The sequence below is a fragment of the Amblyomma mixtum genome, chromosome 2 (assembly GCF_055824585.1).
Source record: "Amblyomma mixtum isolate Tamu chromosome 2, ASM5582458v1, whole genome shotgun sequence".
Taxonomy (NCBI): Eukaryota; Metazoa; Arthropoda; class Arachnida; order Ixodida; family Ixodidae; genus Amblyomma; species Amblyomma mixtum.
In genome coordinates, this window is record NC_143013.1 from 8,354,270 (window position 1) to 8,380,242 (window position 25,973).

Consider the following 25,973-nt stretch of genomic DNA (forward strand, 5'->3'; position numbering starts at 1 on the left):
TGTTTCGCAATACTTCCGCTGCCGAACTCTGCCGGCAGGTAGTTTGATTAATGCTACAGCAGCGCAGACCGATTGTGGCGAGTACAGTATAAACCGAAGGAGGCCCGGCGGGTCAAAAAATACAAGACGAAAACGCAAAGAGTCGCCGAGAGCGTGCACACTGCACGTGCTGGGACGCGAGCGGGGAACCGAGGCCCTAATGCGGATGAATGGGTTTCGCGCGAGCGGTTTTTATGAAGAAGAACGACGCCGCCAATTAGTGTGCGCAGCGCGCCGAGCTCTGGACGAAGGATCGATTCCAACTTTCGCGCGATATAAGCGTCGGAGAGAATAGCGCCTTCGTGGCGAGGCGATACGCGAACGAGGGCCGTGACTGATATCGCATCGCGGGCCCCGCAGATACGTCGAGAAATTACGGCACTTGTGGCTGGGCTGCGTGCCGTTGCAGGCCTTGTCGATATAAAGAACGCTTTCTTCGCAATTACGTAATATCGTTGCGTATGCCTTGCGTTCGGTAAAAAGAAAAGTTTTATGTCTGTTCCCTAATAGAGGGGAGTCGGAAAACATTTCTCTCGAGGACGAGAGTTCCATTTCTATCGGTATAATAATATAAAAGCAAAAAAAAAATTCCAGACTTTTCACTGCTCCTTACGAATAAATAAATGACAATACAGCGATAACTGCATATTTAAACGTCGATCTGAACTTGTTCCCGCAACGGATTATACATCAGTCGTCACTGCTCAGTGTCACGTAACGAAAGTGGTCACATAACCTGCGAACCGCTCTGCAAAGAATGCCCGCTCAGTTTCACGATTATGAGACGGTACTGGCGTCCAATGACGGTCTGGCAACGTCATGTTAGGTTTCGCTGCGAATTTGGAAAATGCAGGCGCGACAGCTGCTTGCCGAGCTCTGCCATTGCATCCCCCGCCTCGCTTCTTTCGCCGAGGTTCAGGGGTGCGATTTCCTTATGGGAAGAGCGCTCTGGATGGCCGTCATGGTGATTCGTCCTCTTCGCGAGGTTTATCCGCATCTTCAGAGGTTATTTTCATTTTTTATTATGTGCTTTGGATCCAGCGCGCAAACATGTATTCTTGCGTATCTATACCTGCAGCATTTCGGCCCAGAAATGAGTCAGTTTTTGGTAGCATCTGTCTCCGTCCTACCTGTTCGGTCCTCGCTCAGGTTTGTATCACGGTAGCATATTTATTTCAAGGACACCTTTCTCGTTCATGGCCCGCTGTGTCTGAGAGAGAAATTCCATCCCGGGAAGTCTGCACAGAAGGCGCAAGTACGAGAATCTGCTCCAGTAACGTGGTCGAACCTGCAGGATCGTCATCACTGTATGCTTATTGCAAAGCCAAGGAATTGATCCCAAACAAACAGCTCAGAATACCCCATAGACGGCTAATGTATTCTAATAAATTCTGCCTACAAATGCTTTCATTGTGAAAAATGTATAGCGGATACAGTGCGAACGGCTCGAACAAGCCTAGATATGCCTAAGCGTATAGCTCCCGGCGCCAATGAGACATTGTTTCCGGAAGCAAACTCTAATGGAGAATTATCCCATTTGCGATACGAGCCTAACTTTGTGCAAACGTTGAACATAGGGGTCGAGTCACGCTTATACGCCGCCGTAAAAAGTTTGCCAGTCTCGTCCCGGTTATAACGTCGCGAGAAGGCGACGAGACGTGAGATTGCATACAGAGGAGTCTACGCCTGAGGCGGCGGGGCGACTGCTTCATTGCCAACGCGGTTATTGCCTATACGTTTCAGAATGATCACGCCCGGGCAAAACGCGAGCCGACGCTGGGAGCATGCCTGCGCCATAACGGAAGGCCATTGGCAGGTTTGCGGGCATTAGCATATTAACGCGCCTAGCTAGTCAGGTGTATGTGTGGCCGCACGCAGTGGCGCCGCACAGCTTTATGGCTCCTTTCCCCGAGCGGTGGCGCTAGCTGTGCTGATGAAGCGATGACACGTACGCCTCGGAGATTCCGAATATGCGGACGAGCGTACGCAAATGAGGTGAAGTTTTATTCCCACCGTTATAACCCATAAAGTTAATTTGGAGCGGAACGAATGGCAGGTGGGGTGGCGCACGTGCTCTTTACGGCTATTCACGCACGCTCCCATAGCGGTTCACATTCGGCTGTACAGTCGTTCTTTTTGAAACAGGGATATCATCTGGTACCCCGTATCCGGCCTTCCTCGAGGGCATGCCGCAGATACTACCACGTGGAGAGGGGAGTGGAATATAGGGAATAAAATGCTATATAAGTTCGACGCTAAGGCGTTTATATCGAACCACAGTTGAACCTAGTTATAACGAAGTCGAAGGAACCCTACGATTTCTTCGTTATAGCCGCTGCTTCGTTATAGCGGTACTGTCGCATGCCAGTGGACTTACCTGTCGTTGATGATATCGGGGAAAACATAGCTGGCGTTAAGTGTGCCGCCAATGTGTGTTGCGGTGCACCGAGTGAGCCTTGCCAACATGCGCCTATGCTTTCCGTAGCCTGCATGGGATTCAAAGCCTAGAAAACGGGCCTTGGATCAATCGATACTGCCGTAGGGGACAGGGAGAGTCCTATTCGGAACATTTAGTTCTGTTTTCTAGATGTCTAAGCCTACACGGGCCCGCTGTAGAAGAGGACCCGCGATGGCGATTATGTCGCGAGTACCCGTTTTGGTTGTCTTCGCCGCACAGTTTACTAGCACACAGGTCACAACACTTCTCCGCACAACAGAAATGTCTTGTGGAGAATGCTTACTTCAGACTGAAGGCTGTGGTGATGGCCGCCTCCTGACCAATTGAAATTGTTTTACGCTTTCGTTCTCCGCCGTTTGACCCCGTGAAACCAGCGGGACCTTCGATACCGCCAAGCAAGCCAGGCGCACTGCCAAATATTTTTAACCATGCGACCATGCTGCGAAAACAAACTAAACTGCTCATAGAACGAGATAACCAGAGCGTGCTAGAAGTAGCGCGTGTGTAACGAGGAGGTTGGAAAGTGGGGGAACTGCAGTTCGCCACATCAAATCGGTACAGGGTGTTCGGCATCATTAGAAATTGACATACTCAGCCCGAAATGGCCAGTGGAATTCACTGAAGGTTCTATATAGTCGATTCCACTTATAATGGCTGCAGATATAACGAACGCTCGCTTATAAAGAATATTTGCGGCGCTACTGCCAAAAAATGCATTAGGGCAATGGAAAATTGTTTCAGATATAACGAACAACTGTGACCGCCCGACTCGGTTATAGCTAACGAGGAGGCGCCGTAAACTCGTCCCCGAAGTTGAAAATCTCGTGCTTTCAACAAACGCGGCGACTGATGATCTCTCAGCCTCCGCGACACCACCCCGGAAATGAAGATAGAAAGGTGGCATTGAAACTGCACGCAACCGCCGGTCAAGCACGTGCCGATCACCTACAAGGTCAATCATTGCCTGCATGTGGGCAACCATGGTCAAAGCATCCGATGTGGAAGCAGCAGCTCCTGCGTATGTTCGTGGGTCAAGTAACGGCAGCGAATTGAGGAGTTTGAATGCCTTGCTGGTCACGCTGTGGTATGCGCCACCTGCCCAGTCGCATCCACCTTATGTGCTGCTATCATGTTTAGGCAGCGCTAGAGCAGACAGTACAGCTGATACATTAAGTGCGCACATGTGCTGCACTGCTTTCGTCGCTGCATGCGCACAGAAACGATAGATGACGCTGTCGAAATCAGACATGATTAGACGCATGTAAATATGTGTGCACCGTGTCACTGAAGCGTAGCTAGCCGGATGCTGACTCGAATAACTCCGTTCGTGTGGAGACAACGTCGTAAGCTATTCGCTGACGGAGCCATATGGTACGCAAAGTACAAGCACTCCCCAACCAGTAGGAATCTGATTAATGCGGCCGACCTTCTGCTAGCTGCTGTGGGCGCTCGAAGCACGTTTAGTTGCGTCTTGTCCCCAAAGAATGCAGGTTGTGGGCAGCAAGGGTCTCGGCGAGGGGAACACGACCGCCCATGGAGAGCCTGGAAAGCGCAGCGGTAGGTTCTGCTTTCAAGAAGTAGACGTACATGACACAGTTTTTGCGAAATAAACGCAAATTTTCGCGGGCTTAGTAATTTTGGCTGCTATAAGGGGTGTTCACTTATAGGAATATTGGATATAAGTTATAGCGAATGAAATCCGCTTGACCGTCAGGTTCGTTGAAAGTAGGTTCCACATCCTGTTGAAGGAAAATTTTACTTCGTAAAAACGAGATCTCAGTTATACCGGCTTCTATGGGAACTTCCAAGGGGAATCGCTATTCCTTCGGTATATCCAGTATTTCGATATAAACCGTTTTGTTATAGCGAAGTTCGACTGCACTGTAGACTTGGGCATTGCATAAGTGGCGATTAATAGGGACGACACGGCTTCGAACTAAGACATCGCTCATCAAATGCCGCGCATTGCATTTCTTATCGTGGTTCAGCAACCGGCAACTTCGCTTAGTTCGGTTTTGTGACTGCAGTTGTCTTCATGGCTCTCAATGAATAATGCACCATTTGTCTCCACAGCCACTGGCAACTCTCGATAGCAATGCGCCATCTGTATACGGTGAGCTATACTATCGCGCTAACACAAAAGAGGGATCGCGTGGCTTTTGGCGCAGTAACTTTAGGGCAAATGGTATGACGGTTGGTATGACGGCATCTTAGGGAACGCAAACAGTGAACTACAGAAATGAAAGATACTTAGGAGGGAAACACAAGCGGAAATGCAATTCAGTGTAGTGTTTGGAGGAGCTTGATCACAATCCGCACGACATTCCTGTTTGATTCATGACCATTGTTGAAACATGAATTCACTGCTACACTCCCCAGTTGAAGAAGCTGTCAGGGCAGTGGACCACGTTCCGTGAAAACGTTCATAGAAAGGAATAAGCATTTTGTCAAGGCGGCGACGGCACAGCTTTCTGGGACAGTCAAAGCATCATCCTCACCGGCTGCTTGCGGAAGGGCAAAGCAATAACGGGGGCGTCTTTTACAGTGTTATATGAATATTTTAAAGAAGAGTCGAACGAAATAAAACCGCCCACACTGGCGCTTTCACCAACACAAATCGTCGTGCCATAATTCGACCGTTGTATTGGCTCAGTCACACGAATTGAGTCTCCAGTTGGTTCCTCCAAACCTCTTCCCAGTTGTTCGCATTTGATCTGGTCTGATTTCATTTCTATGACATTTGAAAATCTGTCCCCACGTAAGGGGACAGATTTCTACAGGCCCGTGTACTGTGCGATGTCAGTGCACGTTAAAGAACCCCAGGCGGTCGAAATTTCCGGAGCCCTCCACTACGGCGTCTCTCATAGCCCTAGTCGCTTTGGGACGTTAAACCCCATAAACCAAACCAAAGTATAATAACTTCTTATTTATTCTATTATAGCTTTATATCTGCACCGAAAAAGGCGCTGCCGCTGTTACAGCCGGATTGCGTTTGCACTCTTAAGAATAGGCCATATTTGGCCCCGTGCATTCAATGGATCCGGGCAAGGGCGCAAATAAGGGGACGGCAAGGCGGCGAAAGCAATGAGTGTGGTGTTTTCATTATTTTTGTTTTTGTTTTTCTATTTCCCGCATTCGACCTTCGTTGGTATCCTGGATCTGCCTCCTCCCCGTGGTGTAGCGCCTGGCGAACAAAGCGCAGCGGGCATCTGTCTCTTCCTGCTCCCAGCGAGAAGAACGACACTTGCCCGGAGAAGGGAGATAAAGGATTGCCTCAGCCCCGGGCGTTCTTCGGCGGACGCGGCGGTAGGCGCAATTAATGGAGGCTTCGTGCGCTTAAGTGCGTTTTAATCATTAGGCGGGTCATCAAAACCCTCTCGAACCCGGTCGCCTCACCAGCGAGATAAAAAAACAAAAATGCCCGGCGTCTGCATGGGCGCACGGAGGATAGCGGGCAGAACGATGAGGGTGGGAAACCGGAAGTGCAAAAGTACCTAAAGGTTAGACACGCTTTGCGTTTTGTCCACGTTAACCCCCCACGTTCTTGTTTTATATTTTTTTCTGGTTACACGCGTGAAAAATCAGAGGGGGCGGGAAGTTTTTAGACGCACTAACTGTGTGTACCAGAATAAGCGCATAATCGCCACATGCCGACACTCGCGGAACATGCGTCCTGTTCAAGAATACGAAAATAGCTCTAGTGCGGGTATAGCGACCGTAAAAACCTATTGAAATAATTGTGCAAAGAGCGTTTCCTTTCGTTATTAAAAGCCCTCGTCGCCTAAATTACCCTGTTAAAGCCAAAGCGGAGACGTGAAATTTAGGTGTCACCCTGCTAAAGCGGCCTTCTTTCCCCGAGGCTAATTGATGAATCGGCCTCCTTTCTCTGACTTTTTTGTTTATTTTTTTCTCTTTCTCGCTGCCTTGCCACAGCGCAGACGTGGTTAACAAGGGTTCGTCTTCGCGTATGAGCAGGTTTCATAATTAGGCTAGGGTATCGTAGTTAAATATTCGCCTTCGGGCTGGAAAGAGTGCGGCACGGTTTTCGATAACGAAAACAACAGATGAGAGCGAACAGAAGAAAGCTTTCTATAACTGAGGGCATATCTCGTCAGTAGCAGCGAAATGAAGGAATACGAAAATCAATGATAAGGTGGTTTGACAAGTCTGGTAGATTTATATGCAACTGCAGCGCGATTCTCGAGCCTTTCAGTCCACAAAAGGGCAGACATATAAGAAAAACTCCGTCTTGTTCACGACCGACATACGTTTCAAGCAAACATGCCAGCACTTACCGCGTAAACGTCCTGTGTACCGTTTGAGTCCAGTGCAGAGAAAAACACATTTTTAGCTGGGTGGCCCATGCCCGGCTTTCCTGGACATTCAGCAACTAGCGCCACCTGCTGGCAGCCAGTAGCGGACAACGCGAACTCAAAGGGGACATTTTAAGCATGAATTCTGAGAAAACTAGAGAGTCGCGATAAACTCTGCGCGAACATGGTGATTATTATGGCCAACTCTTCCTCTTGGCTGCAAAAACTGACCTCTAAAATGCTTCCTCGGCTCGCAGCAACTATTTTCGACGGTCGTAGAAAATCAGTGGGATGTACCGAACATACGAAATTCCCGTGGTGATTCTGAGTGTTCAGCGCCACGCAGCTCGTGGTGACAGTCGTGCAAACTAGGAGCGTTTGTCCAGATTTCTTGGGCCTGGCGCAGGTCGAAGCTGAGTTGGATGAAATCGTACACCAGCGCCTAGCCGGATTTTGAATGATAGAACTGAACCTAGGGTGGAGACGCATTCAAGATAAAGTACGCTATGTGGGAACCTATTTGAAGTCATCACTCTGAAAAGCACGAGGAAAATCCATGGTACTGTTTCGGTACATTTATAGTAAAAACGCCTTGGTCCAATGTTTAAGGGAATCCCCCAAGGTGGAGCAGATTTGTAATAAGGGAGTAATTAATCATTAGCATGCACCCAAGCGCAGCCATACGGCTACAAAGGAAAGCCACACAGCTTCCACAGAAACTTCGTAACTAAAGGAAAATTCGTCCAGAGTTCGAACCCCGCACCAGGACGAATCTTCCTGTGACAGTATAGCAGAAAGTCACAGCACTGCACAAGGACACATTCGATGTTATCGTTGATAATATTATATTTCGTCACTGCATTATACCTGAACTGTGAGCGAATTTACATCGCAGTACCACCACCGCACCTGAATGCGTGACATGCCGGTACACGATCATAACCGTCAACAAAAGAGCGCTCATCGTCGGAGCAACGACATATGTTTCAGTAAAGCAAATGATATCAAATGAACGGTAGAGGTCAGTTAGAAAAAAAAAATTCACGCAGACACCCAATTTCATTATGTGTTGGCAATGCATAACCAGCTGTTGACGCCGTTACCGGAATTAGCGTCACTTTGGGTCTGGTGACGTCACTACCCTCCAGCCAATGGGGGGACTTTACGACCGACGACGCATTTTAGCCCCATGGGGCTTTATAAATGTAGTTGTTCAAGTTCATGTTTTTTTATATTGTAGCGTTCAGGTGAAACAAAGGAAGTGTACCATTTCTTGAGAATGCAAGCTCGCAAGGCAAATCAAAAACTTGAACGCGTCATCTTTCGCGAGAGAAACTAGATGCAGCGTTTCGTGACGTCCTGTCACAGCCTGTCACCGTAAGCCAATAGGATTCTGCTCAGTGCGAATGACCACCGCTCGTTCGTCGCTCTCCTTTCGCACAAAACTCGAGCACGAAGAGATAGCATGTGATGCTTCCTTAGGTTTAGCAAACATGAGATGTTTACATGTTGCCAGAGGAAGTGACAGTGGTGGTGTCGCCTTCAGAGACCAATTCTTATTTGAGCTTTCAGGTCTCTTCGCATGTCTCCATACATGCATGCATGAAGCGCACGCGCTAGTCTAGAGTTCCATAGTTTGGGATAGCAGCCGCTTTCGCCGTGTGGGTAGTTCTGCAAAACAACTGTATTCGACAACGCTGGAAGGTTGCACAACTTGTGCCAAGATATCAGCCGTTACCTACAGTTCTGGCGTCCTTTTCTTTTTCAAATGAACTCCATAATATGCACTGCCAGATACTATATTTGTCTCGACACTAGAGTGTTCGTGTCCCTGAGAATATTTAAAATGCATAGGAGACTGAGCTCTCGAAACAAATACGAATATAAAACTTTAGTGTTTGACTTTCGCATCCAAAATTTCAAATATTTTCGAATTTCGAATACGCACTTGGAATTCGTTTACGACCAGTTTCTTTGAGTGAGGGATTAACCTTAAACGTTTTCACTATCCATGTGAACGTCGCAAGTGGGTGACAGTCAATTAATCAGTGTGCTTGGACCATTCCATGAGCGGGATCTCGTTATTGGGCCCCATATAGGGAGTGTCCCGACTTGTATATGATAAAAAAAAAAGCTGTGAAGCGGATGACATGTCTAATATGTCAGCGTTGCCTTGTAACCACGTTCATAGGTCAAACACTCATGGCTGCGACCGAGCTAGTGTTTTGGAGATGCATACCCAGAACCACCCCGCACGCTTCGTGCATGCTACGATTGTCGGTATTAAGTACTTCCTAGCCTTCCGGTACTGACCTGCGCTAAATTCATGACAGAACATTCATATTTCGAGGGCACAGCCGGGTCATCGATGAACGAGGTGTATTCATCCCGCGTCGTTTATCTTCCGCCGAGCCTCGGCCGCGCTCGCCGCGCCCTCGGGGATGAGAAGGCACTCCGAGGAAATGGAACCTGCAAGGCAGGCGCGCACACGAAGAGCATCAACCCACCGTCTTTGTTCGCGCCTGACAGGGACACAATTATCGCCGAGGACTCGCGTATGGGCCAGCGAGAGGTCCGATCCCAGCTGAATGATTCATGGCCCCGGTCGGGGGTCCCTTCAAAAGCGGCGCGTTCGATCAAGGAAGAGCAACCAGTCAACATGGGGCGTCGGTGCATCCCGCAGCAATGCATGCACGGTGACCGCGCGGGTGTCGGGAGGATGACCGTGTGTTTGGTTGAACCCACTCTTGGCGGCGGCGGCTTGCAAAGAGTGATCACGACCGCGTGGAGGCAGCGGCGAAGGAGGCGAGAGACGAGGCGTCCACAGACGCCGCTTCGACAGGCCCTCAACTTGACCTCGGAGTAGTAAAGATGAAAAAGGCAGGCGGTGCCGGCCGCGACCTCGGTAGACTTGCGCGGGCTTCGAGCAGCGCTGCTGCACTGTCGAGCCGGAGGGGGTGGGATACATCATCGTTCGGTAGAAGAAGGTATAACGACTGGTGAAGAAGGACCCTGTGATCGGCATTGATTCAAGATGGTACAAAAAGTGCTGAAGAAGGAGCCTTTGGGGACATTGATACAAAAAAGTATAGTAACTGCTGAAGAAGACGCTGAGGTGGACACTGACAGCTCGGAAACCGGATGTGACTTCTAAGCATGGAGTGCTTTACGGGAACAAGGAACAGCGTTTCGAGCAAAGTTTTCATTCAGTCTCAAAGAGCCTCAAAGAGTTTTAAGCGACCTTTTGCCTGTGGCATGACTTAAAATGAAAGCAAGGGGAAAAGACACGCAATGAATTCATGCGGAGATCGGGAGCAGCGATTTTTCGAATTCAGGATCGGCCCGTTACCGACCGTCGCCATCATTTTACAGCAAGAGCTGTTACCGCGTCGGATTAGTATTTCGTGCCTGTCGTAGTCATCCGCGTAACCCATGGGAGCGTTGCCATGGGAACCACTCGGGGGATGGTTACCGTGCAGGGAGGAATGTGTCACGTGAGCGGAGAAATGCGTAGCCGGTGAATGGTGCTTGTAGACATGTCCATCAGGCGAGGAGAGTGTCGAAGCCCCTCCTCTCTGGGCTGTTGCAAACTGGTTCCGCTGCCGCTTCCACCGAGCTATAGCGCAAAGAGCACACACAACAGCTACGCCCATGGAGTGCTGGTAGCCTTGCATTAAGATTTTCTGATAGCGTCATCTTCAAAGGCCTCCAGAGGAAGTGCATAATGTCTGCCGGAAAGATGCTTATACGCAGATTTTGACAAATATACAAGCTAAAGCACAGTTTGTGCCCTGGTCTCTAGACTATAACTTTTGCAATCAGACCAACCAGGTGACCGTTGCTTTGCATTAAATTGCATATTATTCGCTTTTAACCATTAAAGTAAGACTATCATGTGTCGTGCCAGCATTTTTTTGGCCAATCAAATTGTTCAGTATCTTCAAGAGAAGCGCAACGCATCGTGAAGTCAACCTCCACGGCTCACTAACGGCCTTTTAGACGCATGTGTGCTTTTTCGGAATTTTTAATAAGCGTATCTGGAGCACCACTAAACAGTTCACGAGATGATTGCTGTACTGGAACCCAAGCTGACAGCTCATTAGTTCATACACTATCCATTCCGAGGAACTGCAGCAAAACTGCTAATATACTGTATGGTCCGTGTGGATGGAAGAAAAGAATTCCATGGCACTGGCAATGGCATTGACGGCATGGGGGTGCCTCGATTCTACGTTTCCGAAACCAAGAGTGGCAACACGAGAAGGTTCTGCGTGATGACGGAGATATTCCTCCAGATGGGTCCAAATGTGTCGCCTCGAAGGAGCGATAGAGACTGACCTTTTAAGCTTGAGCTGATGAAGAAATTTTTTTAACAGCCTTATTTTCATTGAGGCGAGGAAGTGACCGGAAAGAAACAAAATAAGAATCTGCATTATTTTATTCGATGAGTGCGCCATAAGACATGGTGAGAAAGGGAGAAATTTAGAAGGAGTGAAGACCAGTTTTGGTCAGATATTTTAAAACATTGCCAGTATAGTCATTATACATGGTCTACTTTTCGTACATTTCTATAGTTCAGGTTCAACGCAGAACGGGCCAGAGAGACACCTCTCGAGATAAAATTTTAGCTCCTAAATAGGCAAGCACCATCTACCTTGACCTAACAAGTTTGCTCCTAAGGAAGTCGATGCAGATTCAGCAAAATCTCGCAATAGCGCGCGCCTGCAATTCCTGGCCGTGGTGTTGTGAGCACTGGTTGGTAAGGAAACATGAAATCGCTACGGGTGCCTTCACTAGGGTACCAAGATGCTCATTTATGAAATAAGATTGCACGACCAAGCATCAAAACTAAATGACCAAAACGTACATGTGCAGGGCGGTTGAGCGCTGGTAATATCTGCGAGTCACCGGACGGAGTAAAAGGTGAACACCTTGACGAAGAATCGGTTATAGTTATTGTTGAAAAAAGGGGGGGTCTAATGCGTGACAGTGCTACAGGCAGGAATACTGCTTCGACTTGACAAGATAGTTTACAGTGAAATGTACAAACAGTGAAAATATCAAGAACTAATCAAGAAATAGAAAGGCTTGCTTTACTCCAGCCTTTCCGCGTCACTGCAAATGCGTCTGTCGAAGCTATACTACAGCCGAACGGGTCTTTAAGTTGCCCCGCAACAAACTATTTGTTTAACAGAGTTACAAAAAAATCTTTGAACTCTCAGAAGGGGAAACCTAAAACATAGGAAGAATACGCGCTTGCAAGGGCATTTCTATTTGCGACGATCTTTAGTACAGCAGCACGCAAAGACGTAAGTCCCTGAAGAGCAATGAGACGAAATTTGCATACAGAAACTCTGGAGAACAGAATGCAATTTAGCTGTTAGATAGTTCAAATGCACATGAGATAGCCCCGTGGCAAATAGTACCTGCTCATTTCTAAGCCCTCTTCGCTCAGTACGCAACATCCCAAAGCTCGAAAGCCGGTTCCAAAGGCATGATCAAAGTTCGGACGTCGGTTGGATGCACAATCAGCAAATACTTGACAGTCTGATCTTTAAGGATGGCATCTTAATGACGTGCTCAATATTAGGTGTGTAGGTTGGGCAGCCGAGAAACAAGTCGGGAAAACGTTTGCACAGTGGAGGAAATATGCCACCAAACCGTTGTTCAGATGCACTGATCGTAAACATTTCTGCATCCACAGAAGCCAAGGAAAGGAAACAATATCACCAGCATACATATACGTGTCCAAGTCATGATGCAGAGTGGAGCTGAGCAGGGTATTAGATAACACAGAAGAGCGGACAGGTACTTAACACCTTTTTAGCCTGTGTGATCTTGAGAAAAGATAACCACGCAATCCCGTGAGAAAATAATTGAATGCCCTTACTTTGTAATCTCCCAGACAACGCGGGCTTCATGCTGTACCAGTTGATTTTATCTTGCAACTTTAGGGCGAGGTTACTTCGATGCCAAAAAGGGGAAAATAGTGATCGCTCGGCACAGGTATGTAGCCCAACATTTTTAGACTATAGATTACCAATTCATACACCGGCATGACATGACATAATACGTAGAGTTAACAGAATTGATTTCAGGACCTGGTTCTTCCGAGGCAGCCGCTGCTTTGCCACGGTGTCACTCGGTCGGTATAAAAATGAACGTTAGGCCGGGCTTAGTGGCTGGGCGAGTTTCCCGCGTTTCGCCCTGTCGCGTTGCCTTCTGCAATGCTGTTTACCCCTCCGCTCCCTAGATGGCGCCACAAAGATAACCTTTGCGTGATTCTCGGTTCCGTTCGTACGGCAGCCAGTAACCCAGCCTGCTTAGAATACCCAGGGCAAGGGTCGAAACTGAGCACACAACTGAGCAAAGTGGAAAACATTCACTGTGGACTACTTAAAGCGCTACAGCACACAACGACACAGAAGGGGAAGCGCTGTTTCTCCCTGTTGGCTCTGTTGCTAGCGCTTGAAGTAGTCCACAAAAATTAGGGTGCCTCGAGAATACCTATTAATACACATCCAGAATACGAGGCGAGCCAACCGATCCCACCATGTGAAATTCGCGGACATGTCGCGTATGTTGCCTTCTGTATAAAGCCCACCACCAAGGGGCACTTTTTACGCACGAGTGAACAAGGTGCAAAACCTGTAAGTTATATGGTAGTGAAGATCGGACACGAACATTGCGCTAGCAAATAAAAGAAGCGTCAAAAAGGTGGTGGGAGGGGGGGGGGGGGGTGCTTTTGCATGTTGGAAGAGGGGGACTGCAGTGGCGACGGCGCTTGTGACTTGACCCTTCATGCACTAGCAAGTAGCGATGAAGATGGGTTCAGCTGTCAGGTGCACTTGATTTGAGAGCTGTACATCTCGTACGCATACCGATACAAGCCTCTTACACATACTAGACATATGTGCATTTGCGTGCTTGAAAAATCTTTGCACCCCTTGCCAACTTATCCCCCATTTATATTCAGAGTGAATTAAGACATTTATCCTATCATTAAATACCTTGTCTGTGTTCATTTCTTCAGCCATGTTCCCTTTTCTGTTTTGCGAAAAAAAAATATCAGATGCTTTTTTTTATGCTCTTACAGAAATAAACATGCAACATATCATTATTAGTCATGAGGGAGTAGTTACTCATTGGCACCCCCCCCCCCCCCCCCCCCCCTTTGTATTACAAAACTACTGCACCTTAGGGGATTCCTCTAAACATTTGACCAATATGATAATTCAGTTTTTCATTAAACGCTTACTAACCTATCGTACGAAAGAGAACAAGTTCCACATTGAACTGGGCATGGCGATATTATGCTCGGGGAAGAAGGTTATATGAGTCGGGGCCACTGTGCCGAGTGCTCCTGAACCTAGTGACGCCTCTGAGAGGAGGATCGCTATGCACAAAAGCACGGTACATTCCCTCGCATTTACATCTCCACCACAAAGCTCATCAAGCCGCATTACTGCATCCTAATACTCGAAGCACTTAGCGACAATTTAAGACCTAATGCTACACATTAAAAATTAGGTCGTATTTTTCGTGGCAAAGACGAATCAGAACTTGAACTCGAACGTGAGCCGAGCCTGCTAAAAATTAGGGTTGACAGCCCAAGAGACTATGCTCAGGGGAACGCCATTTCTTCCCAAAACAAAAATGCGCGCTTTTCAGTGCCCTGCGCCTAACTTTTGATGTCAAGAGGTGGCATCCTCAGCGTGAGACTTAGTGGGTTTCCCACGCGCACGCTTACACGCTCGTGCTATAGCTCGTGCCATAAGAGGTCAAAGGTCAATTCTGCGACGAAGAATATGGCGCCGCCGGACATCGAACTGTCGTCCCTCTGCGAACCCCCCCTCCCATCCCGTCATTCTTCCCGACACCGGATGATTGAGTGGGAACGCATAAAAGCGTAATCGCGCCCATAAGCCGAGCTAATCCGGTTCCTTCTCTGCCCTCGTCCGCTGTTCGGGGAGATCCCAAATGGGATTTCCAGCTTCGCTCCAACGGGGCATCAATATGTGAGCGCCAAATCCTTCGGTCTCCGAACAGAAGACGACCCCGGCGAACGCTTGCGAGGAACCATTCGATGGAGACGAATTGTCGCCGATCAGCTCAGACTCTTTTCACGAGGCCGGCGACGTCGGGCCATGGAAGAGCGTCGCCTTCGGAGATTCCGCCTTGGGAACAGGGAGACGATCCGCTTCGAGCCGAGTCGAGACGATGAGCGGCTTGAGCCGAAATTCTCTTGAATTTTAGACTTATAAGAACGATGGCTTTGGACCCCAAACGTCCCCACGAAGAAGAGGCAAAGACATTTGACTAAAAAAAAAGTAGGTTTGCTGGTAGGCCAAGAATATAAATGGGCAACGAGGTTAAAGAAACAAGATAAATTGGCTTTTAATCCGGTTAACGCATGACATCAAAAGCGAATCTAAACTTAATAGCAATGTCGTGCGCATCGGCATTCGAATTTTATGCGTTGTGTGATTATACTTTTGTGCGCATGTTTAAAGCATGGTTTCGCTCTGTTAACCTCGCATACGACTAGTTTGTATAGCTTACCGTGGAGCCAGTACTTCCATGCGCAGCAGAATACCCTAAATTCCCTTGCATTACATTTCTGTGCTATATAAAGTTTTTCCAGCTGATTCACTTTTCTTAACAGAAGGGTTTCATAATCTATGTCTCTTGTCACATGTGGTAGGCAGACTTCCATTTTCTCTTGTATAAAAAACAGCTGCATAATGAGTGCCAACTGAAGGTCTCCCGGCCAGTATATTAAAAAATCACGTGAATGAAATGGACTAAACAAATGTGAAAAACAAAACGATACAATTTCCAGGAATTCGATCGGCACAAATGCGAGCAAAGGAACATTTTTCTGTCAAAATCAGGAACCTGCGCGCACTGTCTCGGAGCTTTACAACTGCTGTCTCACCTGAATCGGTACGCAGTCGCGTGCAGATTCCACGGGGCGATTAAAAAAATGGTACGTGCGAAAACCGGCGATATAGCATAGTGCTCTCGTGTAGTGGCCATCGAAGGTGACCTGTTCTCGCCGCTGCGTGTTTGAAATCCATTAGCGGCAGTGTTTATTGTATTTCTACAGCTTGGTCAAGGTCAGCCTCAAGGTCATGCAAGCCACAAGATTCCTGTTCGGGTTTGAACATGTTAAGCAGTGCTTTCGCACTAAAATAAACCTGTTTCTTGAATACAAACTATTTCCTTTCATTTTCCCGCCACCAGTACTGAAATGAAGGCCTTTAAGCTAAGTTCGCTCACCTAGCCGACGTTGCGTACGACCTTGGTCTAAATTTCACAATATATATTCGTGTTTTGAGCCATCTAAAGAACCAACAGGGCTTAATTTAGGCCGCAGTTGTGTCTACTTACCCTCGCTTTACAGAACGAAGTTTTTTCAGGAACGCAGATGGTTCGCTGCAGACTTAATACCTGATGCGAAACGTTACTATACTCAACTATAGTCGGCTGCTGCATGCAGTAAAGGCGCGCACACCCACGCAACATCCTTTCGCCCACAGTATGCACACAGAACCCGTTCCGGCAGGCAGACGTGGTGTGCTAAGGGCGTTTCCGTGTAGCGGCATCACCCCCCGTATATAGGGGGGTCCGCACGTACTACACACACACACTGCCGCGCACCGCAGCTTCCCCGTGCCAACTGATCCCTAGCGTGCGTGGCGCATGGAATACCACTTAGCGCAAGTTCCGCCAAAACTAGCGACGTGTGCAAACTTCCGCCGACTTGCGCTGCCGGGATATCAGGGAGCAAAACAAAGATTGCCGCCACACGGCCGCGCCGAGCGCCCCTAGCGGCGCTGCTGGCTGGGTGTACACCTGGGCAGCCCTTTTCGCTAATTACGGGCCATTTATGCGTCGCGGCCACCGTTGACACGCCGCGGTATACCGGCAGAGCGCGGAGGCTGTCGCCGGGGCGAGATTAATGGCGGAAGCCGAGTTCTCTGCTTCACTGGGCAGCTGGGTCAGGCGGGAGCCGAGCTTTGGCGAGTACACGGCCAGGGGAAAAAGGGTGTGTTTGTTTTGTCTGTGCGTGCAGTGCAGAGAGTACTAGAAACCGAAGACGGCAGCCATAGGTTATATTATGGTTAACCGGAAGTCGCATTCGCCGCCTGCCGTCGACTGTGCGTACTTTCGGTTATCTCTTAATGCCTATAGCCATGCGTCAGTGGGCACCTCGTGGCAAATCATGGTCAGACGACCGAAAACTCACTGCGCTCAGTACTGCTTGGCTGCAAGGCTTGACTATTAACTAATCCGCAGGCAACACTAATGCTCTGTGGGCAGGCTTCAGGAGTGCTGTGTTAAACAAGCAGCCATTAATACTATACTACATCTCACAAGTCGTTTGCAGTGTTGTGAAGGCTGCAGCGATCTGAGTCAATCAGAATGGCGGGCGTGGCAAAACATGTTCCTCAGTTCTCCTCATCCGGCGACTGGTGGCTTCATCACTGGGAAAGAAAAAGCACCAGTGTCCAGCTGCTGCGCGCAGGAGACTCGGCCGACTGGGCGGACGCCATTTTTACAGATGGCGCTACCATAGAGCATGGACACTACTTCGCAGCAGGGCTAACGCTGTGTTCGTGCGGTCTTTCTCTGCTAATTTTACCAGTGTATGAAACGCTCGCTGCACTTTCAAAACACCACCCTGAGCTATCATTTTGATTACTGCAATAATTGTTTAAAAGATGGTCGCAACATTGGCAAAATATTTGAGGAAATATTTGTCTTCCTTGGCCCTGATTGGACGAAAGAACAGTGCGGCAACCAACTTGTGAGGTGAAGTATATATTTACAAGCTGCACGGACCCTTTAAAAAAAATCCTTTCGAATCTATTTTCAAACCTCCTCCCAGACTCACGGTCGTCATGCCATGGCGCTGCTATTACTAGCTGGCTGTATACCATCTGGTTGTTCTAGTTCACAGCAACGGCTGGCCCTAGCAGACCGTACAAAACGAGAACATGTTCGTGAGAACGACGAGCAGGCGCTATCGTTTATTAGTACAAACCGGATTTAGATCTTTTTCCTTTTCGTTCGTACTGATCTCTTTTGATGTATGAGCAAGAATTAGGGGTTACAAGAGGTTTAGCACCCCGCTTATAATAAATGCCTTGACGTCTAAAAATGCCCTTATTAGAACGCTGGAAGGAAGCCAACAGTCAACGAAACTAAGAAGCATAGGGGATGTTCTTTTTTTAAATTTGTAGTGTTGATCTATGGGAGATTAATAGTGTAATTTGCTTTTCCTATAAAAGATTACTGATTATAAAGCAGAAGGAAAAACAACCACATGCCGCCGGTGGGATCCCAACCAACGCAGCTTATTCATATGTACAGCAGTTATCGTTTATTAGTCTAAGGTGGCTGTTCTTAACAGGAACCCTCTTGGCAGTGGGAGTTCTTTCTGGGAGTGTGTGCCCGGCCCTGATCAGTTGCACGCGTATAGGAGCACGACGAAAAAGTAAAATGAAAGGAAGGCGGCCAAGCGCTTCCCATCTATACCGTCGATATGAGGCTGACTTTTATGCTGTAAACGGCCGCCGTCGTAAGCTCGCACAGAACAAAAGTGCCTCGTTCACGAGGCCTCAAGGCAGCCTCGTTGTTCTCAGATATTAAGAATGTGGAAAAAAAGAAAATGCCGCAGCTTCACCTGTTGGTAAACTGCGCTGCGCATTGTACGCTGCCAACTTTAACATTAGGAAAAGCTTACAGAAGAGGGTGCGATGAAACGGATGGTTGCGTAAGGATTACGAATTGGGGTTTTGATTTTTTTTTTAAATTTGGTGTACTTTCTTCGGTGTTTATTTGAGAGCGCGACTTCCAGTTTATTTTTTTTTTCCGGCGAGTGTTATTTTCTGCAGATGAACTATCATTACTTTTTTTCGGTGATAAAATGTACTCTTTTGCAGTCAAAAGTCATTAGAGTATATCTCGGTTCATTTTGCCAGACCGAGCGGTCGATTTACCAATAATTAATACATGAATGGTTTTAAATACAGCTGTACTTGTGGAAGGAAATCATGTTGCCATTTCAAGAAAGCAGCGGACGACAATGTCGTAACCGTCAGACAAAGGAGGAGGATGTAAAAGAGGAAAGGCAGGGAGGTTAGCCGAAAGAATAATCGGTTTGCTACCCTACACGGAGGGAAAGGAGTGAAGGGATAAAAAAAAGAAAATTGAAGTCACTCTAAAACGTCACTGTTCGTTAAAGTCACAGCCTATCGTGCAGGCCAGAAGTTCTCAAGAAGCGGAGCAGTGCCTTGCAGGCCTTCTCCGCCGACGACCGCCGCGGCCAGGGGCCAAGAATCTTCAATTCCGTGAGTGGGCGTGGATCTAGGCGCTCCAGCGCATGGCTGAGAGACTGCCTTTCGGTGATGTAGGCAGGGCAGCCACAAAGAATGTGGGTTATAGTCTCGTCAAGCCCGCAGATGGCACATACAGGGCTATCAGCCATACCGATTAAGAATGAGTAATGGTTGGTGAAAGCTACACCAAGCCAGAGACGACACGGCAAAGTTTCTTCTCGTCGTGGTAGGCCTGATGTTAGCCGGAGCTTCAGATCTGGATCCAAGGATTTTAAACGGGAATTGCAAAATTGGCCGGAATTCCACGCGGCAAGCGTGATGTCCCGCGCAAGTGCGCGAAGCCTGCTCGCTGCGTCTGATCTCGAAATGGGGATCGACACAAAATCGCCGTCGTCGTGAGCAGTTCGCGCGACCTCATCCGCGCGGTGATTGCCTGCTATGCCGCTGTGCCCCGGTAGCAATTGGTAGATAATGTCATGTCCTGTGTTGATGGCAGAGTGATGTAGTTGTCGAATTTCTGCGACCAGTTGTTCATGGGCTCCACGGCGAAGAGCAGCTTGTAGTAAGCCTTGGAGGGCAGCCATAGAATCGGTGAAAATAGACCACCGCTAAGGGCGCTCCTGACTGATGTATTCTAGAGTTACTGTATATGCTACCTGCGGGAGCATATACAGGAACTCTAATGTATTCAATGGCGACACTAGGAGCGATGAGTTCTGCACCCGTCGAAGAAGTGGGGTGACCTGTCCTTACTCTAATCTCTGTAGTGCTGTCGGGTATGACCACGGCGCCAGACAAAAACGCCCGTTGAAGTTTGCTTCTAAAGTTGCCATGTTCTTGTTGGGTTGTCACGCTGGGCTGAGCGAGATGGCAGGGCATCATGTGATCTACGTGCTGACCTCAGAGATGGAACGGCCGCTGAACCGTTGTGGCAGACAGAACGGGACACTTTTCACTCGAAAGCATTGCTAGTCCCATTGCGAGAACAGCCGGCTCACATGCGATAGGCGAGCTGGAGGCTAGCTTGAAATTGGTTGAATTGGTGTTTTAAGGGAAGAAAATGACACAATATTTGTCTCGCATATCTCCGTGGACACCTCAACCGCGCCGTAAGGGAAGTGATATTGGAGCGAGTGAAAGACGAAGTGCGACAGGGATTCGAACCGATGACATATGCTCCTTCATTTGTATGCCTTCCCAGACTCTTTACCTCTTCTCTTAAAGCGCAGTTGAGGTTTCTACCGAGATGTGAGGAAGTTACTGCGTCGTTTCCTTCCCTATAAAGCCAATTTTATTATAAAATTGTTGGTGCAACCGCTCGTCGTACAGCGTTTCGGGTGGTGTCATACTTGCGTGTGTGTGCGTGGGTGGTGTGCGGTTGTCAGTGCGTCCAGGAATGCGTCCAGGGAATGCTCTCGCATTCCCATACGTAAGCAGTCTGAAGTGCTCTGCTGCTATAGCATTTACTAGCTGATATGTGGTCCAGCCGATAGAGCACGCGTGTCTCCTCATGCATTTATGATTTTCACTGGTCTGATTTTCCTCACCGAGCAGAAATATATATGTATTTTTAGCGCGATTCTGCACCCCGTAAACTTCTGTCCACGACTGTACTGCTAAACTCGAGAAAGAGGAAACTGCACAAGGAATGGTTTGGTTTGGTGTATGGGGTTTAACGTCCCAAAGCGACTGAGGCTATGAGAGACGCCGTAGTGAAGGGCTCCGGAAATTTCGACCACCTGGTGTTCTTTAACGTGCACAAGGAATGATCAAGGGCTGTACATAATTGCGCTGTGATGAGAAAAAAAAAAACGGAAACTTGAATAATTAAAAAAATGACTTAGAAAGGCACAATATATCTAGTGGGTTAATACATCGGGTTCAGTGCGAGGAATGATCAATGAATCCGATAGGATATGCAAATAAGTGTCTAAGAGTGGGCGACCCTGTGCAACGTGACAGTGAGGTTGCAACCACGCAATACTTTAGAGGTTGTAGTAATAATTCATTGTCACGTGACGGAGATAAGAATGTTGAGGTCGTGTCGATGGTAAATAAATCTAACGGCCCTTCTCTAATTTTCTGCCTTGCTTTGCCCTGTACTGAAGTAGTCCATTTTGCGCTGTTGCTATGCTCTGTGCAGTGCAGTGCAGTGCAGTGCAGTGCAGTGCAGTGCAGTGCAGTGTCGTGCTGTGCTGCGCTGCGTTTTTTATTGCGAAAGCAATACTACTTGCACTTTCACGCCTTTGCCGTGCCGCGGCGGTGACCACCATTGACCTTCATTTGACCTTGATTGTATTACATTGGATTAGATTGGATCGGATTAGATTGGATTAGATTAGAATAGATTGGATTGGATTGGATTGGACTGGACTGGACTGGATTGGATTGGATTGGATTGGATTAGATTAGATTAGATTAGATTGGATTGGAGAGGAGAGGAGTGGATTGGATTAGACTGGGAGTGCATTGGAATGGAATGGATTGGATTGGATGGGATGGGATGGGATTGGATTGGTTTGGATTGGATTGTATAACCGATGCATCACCACAAGCCTAACCACAAGCACCACCACCAGCTACACTACCAGCTGAACCATGGCGTAGGTACGGATATTGCTTTCGCAATTACCGGGCTTAACCAAGCTAAGCCACAGCGAATTTTTTTGTGTGTGTTTGGTTGAGTGCAACAAATGCAGGCATGAGCGGAGGGCTGTCGTTTGCCCATCGCACTGTGAGCGAACGCCGTTGGCACTGGTTTGATAGGAGCAGGGTGTGATAGGCAATGGGGGCCGACAGCGGCAGTGACCGGTCGTCGATTCTTCCAAGGTGTGCGACTCAGTTGTACGCCTCAACGCGGAGCAAAGGCCACAGGAAACGCCTCTTCTTCTGGCTCAGATGGATTGCGTGGCTCGCTTTGGAGCCACTGCGCGACAAGGGGAGAAGACGCGCCTGCTTCCTCGGTTTGAAGAATAGACGCGGAAGCTGTCTGTCTCGTACAGGGTGTGGCTTCTGCTCGACCCTCCTCGACTGAGGTTCTACTGTACGCACGCCAACGCCGATACCTCAGAAAGAATAGACAGGCAGACCACAGGGGACACAAACAGTTGTTTAGGTTAGAGTTTCTGGCTTATGTTTTGCTCACTGACGATGTCGGTTTGAGGCCGGAACCAAATTTACATATTGCTAGAGTGCAAGAGTTGAAAGCAAACGAAGATTCTCACATGCACAAGTTAAAGAAAATAATAATCAAGATGAGGCGTAGATAACCATCATTCAGCTAATTTTACTATAAAGCGATTTCTCCTTGAAGCGCACCACCGCTTTAATAGACAGAGGCACGGAACAGATGTGCACCGGTGAACTCTCTAGCGAACTTCTTGCTCGCAAATTCAAAGCCAAGACGTCTTCGCAACGACGATCCACCGGTTATATACTGCCGTCCATCTACGCCGGCTACAGAAATAAAAATGTACGTAAAAAGTAGTTACCGTGCCGTAGCCTCACTTGCAGATATTTGTCTGAATTGCAAACTTGCCTAAGCTACAGTTCACGCCGATAGAACTCTCAGCCATCCTATTGCCACCATTTGGCGACAAGCACTTGGATGCAGTTACGTTGTCAGAACCTACTCAAACATACCTGGGTTAACCATGGAGTAAACGCTACAAACCACAAATGCACACTCTTTACTTTGATAGCCGAGGTCGAGTTTGTGTGTGTATTTGACTTGTCCTGCAGTATACACTTTGCACTATTCGGACAGGAGAGCGAGAATGTTGCGGCACTGCATTCGGCGTGATGCACCTTATTATAACAGGTGGGCAGCGTGAAGCGAGTCAGAGCAAAGTGTATAACTTTGGACAATCGGGCAGCGCAGATATAGACGCCGCTGCCCCGGCAGCGCGGGCTTGACAGTCGTAGCGAAATAGCGCGGTTGAAGCGCAAGCGACCACAGAGCGACAAACGATTGCATCCATCTCGGCCGTCCTTCCAAGCCAAGCCCTCGGCAGCGCGTTGCTCGACAGGCCGAAATTGGCGGGCCCTCTCCGTTCGGCCCGTCTCCTGCGTGGACGTTCGCGCCAGCCGGCCATCCAGCCTTTCGGGCGGAAGATGGATCACTGCTCTGCGCGCTGCCGCAGATCGACTCAGGCGGAGGAGCTGCTCTCGAGGACAGGGATACGCCTCGCCGTCTTCTCATACTTGACAAGTCCTGCAGCCGATGAGCCTCGCAAGTTCACCGAAATTGCTTCGTTGCGAACACAGCGCATGCGCATAAAGAGAAGAAGAACCCTGCCTTACCGCCGCTCCTGCTGTATGAACACGGGTCTGGGGTCACAAGTGCTCTTTCTACCGGACCAGACCAGCGTGACGCACTTCCCTGCTGCCGACGTAGCGCCTATATTTATTTTTAGTCTGTAAACAAAACTATACAACAGCTTCAGTTTTTACAGCGCTGGCTGTATAAGGCGTGGTAGGCCGTTTTCTCCTCGACCTGATGTCTTTTTTACTTTGACGTCAGTGGTCAACGGAAGGATAAGCGGAAGTGCAGAGTAGTGCAGATTGACCCTTGAGCCACGCGCGATAACAGCTGCGCAGAGAGCCGCGCCGTTGAACACTGTCGCCAGACCCATGGTCGAGTACGAAATGATCTTCGATAGCATTTCAGCAATGCGTGAGGGCCAGTGAGATTTCCAAGCCACCCTCCTAATGTTCAAAAACTGTTACTGATGATGATGATCGTGGATTTTTATGGCGCAAAGGCATCTGGCCAAAGAGTGCCATGGCACAAGGTCCTATTGTATTCTCAAGGTACGGTCAAAGACTCATTTCTCAAGCACCCTAACCCTAAAGAAGCCGAGCACCAGACCAGGGGAAAGCTTGTACTCACTATGTCACCGGTGGGTACCCGTTGGCACTGGGGATCGAACCCCGCACCTCCCGCATGCTAGGCGGATGCTCAAACCACTAGGCCACCACTGCGGTACAAAAGAACTGTTACTGAGCTTTCGGTGCACGTTAAGGAACCCCACCTGGTCGAAATTCGAAGCTCGCCACCACGGCGTACCTTGAAGCCTATAGTTTTGCTGGAGTGTTAGCGCAGAATGACAGGGACAATAACAGCAAAAGAGACGGGACACAGCGCTACGCAGTCCGGCTAAACTATGCACCAACCAGCCTCTAAGAATGATCTTAAACCCTATTGCTTTTAAGGCACGTAAAAATGCAAAAACTTTGAGATCACTGCGGCGACCCGCAGTGGAGCACTGCGAAAGCAAACTATCCGAAAGACGCGGGTTCGATCCCGGCCGCGGCGACCGAATTTCGATGGAGGCGAAATTCTAGAGGCCTGTGTACTGTGCGATGTCAGTGCACGTTAAAGAACCCCAGGTGGTGTAAATTTCCGGAGCCCTTCACTACGGCGTCCCTCATAGCCTGAGTCGCTTTGGGACATTAATCCCCCATAAACTAAATAAACCAAACCATCCACATACTATGTCGACGTCCGTGGCTGTTCTGACGTTCATGTAATATACCGACGTCCGTGGCTATTTTGATGTCTAAGTGTATTTTTTCGCGCGTTTAATGAATTAACTAATTACACCTCATAAACCAAATTTTGCCCACGCAACGTATCCCAATCACACTTTCACACATTCATCTTCACAGAACGACGTAATCGTGCGGACAAAATTTGCGGACACGTTTTGCGGACACTTTTTGCTGATGCGACATAGCCATATAAAATGTTCTAGTGTAGTCAGAATTGCTCAACTGCCTCCATGGTGTTTGTTAACTTTGCGTGTTTCAGGTGAAACGCATATGCTAAAAATCTCCGGCACATTCGTGATTCACGATGTCTTCTTGATTTCTCCTTGATCAACTTCACTCTCGCGTGAGCCCGCCACCGGCTCGTGAGACGAGCTGCCATTAGGCAGCGAGTCTAGCGTTTCTTCAGACGTCTTCGCTCTGTGCGTTCCATATCTTCCCAGCCACCTCCTCGCCGACGTACGGACCAGCGAGACAAAGGGACAAGAACGATGCTCCTGTCGCCAAAGGGGGGAAGCAAGGCGCCCGCGGCAGGCGACGCGAACGCCAGCGTCGCCGAGACGACAAGTGCGCTGCCGCGCCAAGTCACCAGGCGGCGCGCTGATCGAATTAGCGGGCTGCGCTTCTGTCGTCCGGAGGGAGGAGAGCCCGTGCGGTCGCAAATCGGATCACGCCGGCGCGCAACAACCCGCCAGCTACGCCGCAAGTCAATTCTGGGGAGCCAGGGGCGGAGAGGCACTACTTTCGAAAAGTTCAACACAGCGCGAAGCACAGCGGCACGGGAGGTGTGTACCTCTGTGTGGTAAAACCTCATTTAGCAGCCTCTAGCTAGGTCTCGCTGCAGCTCTGGCAGCGGAAACAACCCTGAGGAAGCATGGAAAGACAGGGGGCAACAGCAGTAAGGGTTTTCCATGCCTGTCAGCTGCCGTCTTTTGCCTTTGCTCTGCTTTCTTTGGATCCGCTTTAATTCGCGTAAATTGGAAGAAATCGAACAAGCTTAAGAGGAGGAGGAGGCACTAGTTAGTGGCTACTGGACAGGTTTGTTTGGTAGAATGCTTGGCAGCCGGTTACTACAGATTGCGGTGACGAACTATGAAGTGTTCACACGCACATTCAAATCAAACACAGCGTACGCAAACACATACCCAATTGCATTACCCGTCGGGTTGACTCACTGAGGCTCTGGCATTTGGCTGCTAAGCATAAAGAAGCAGGATTGGATCCCAGGTGCGTTGGCGTATTTCCACGCAGACGAAATGCAAACAC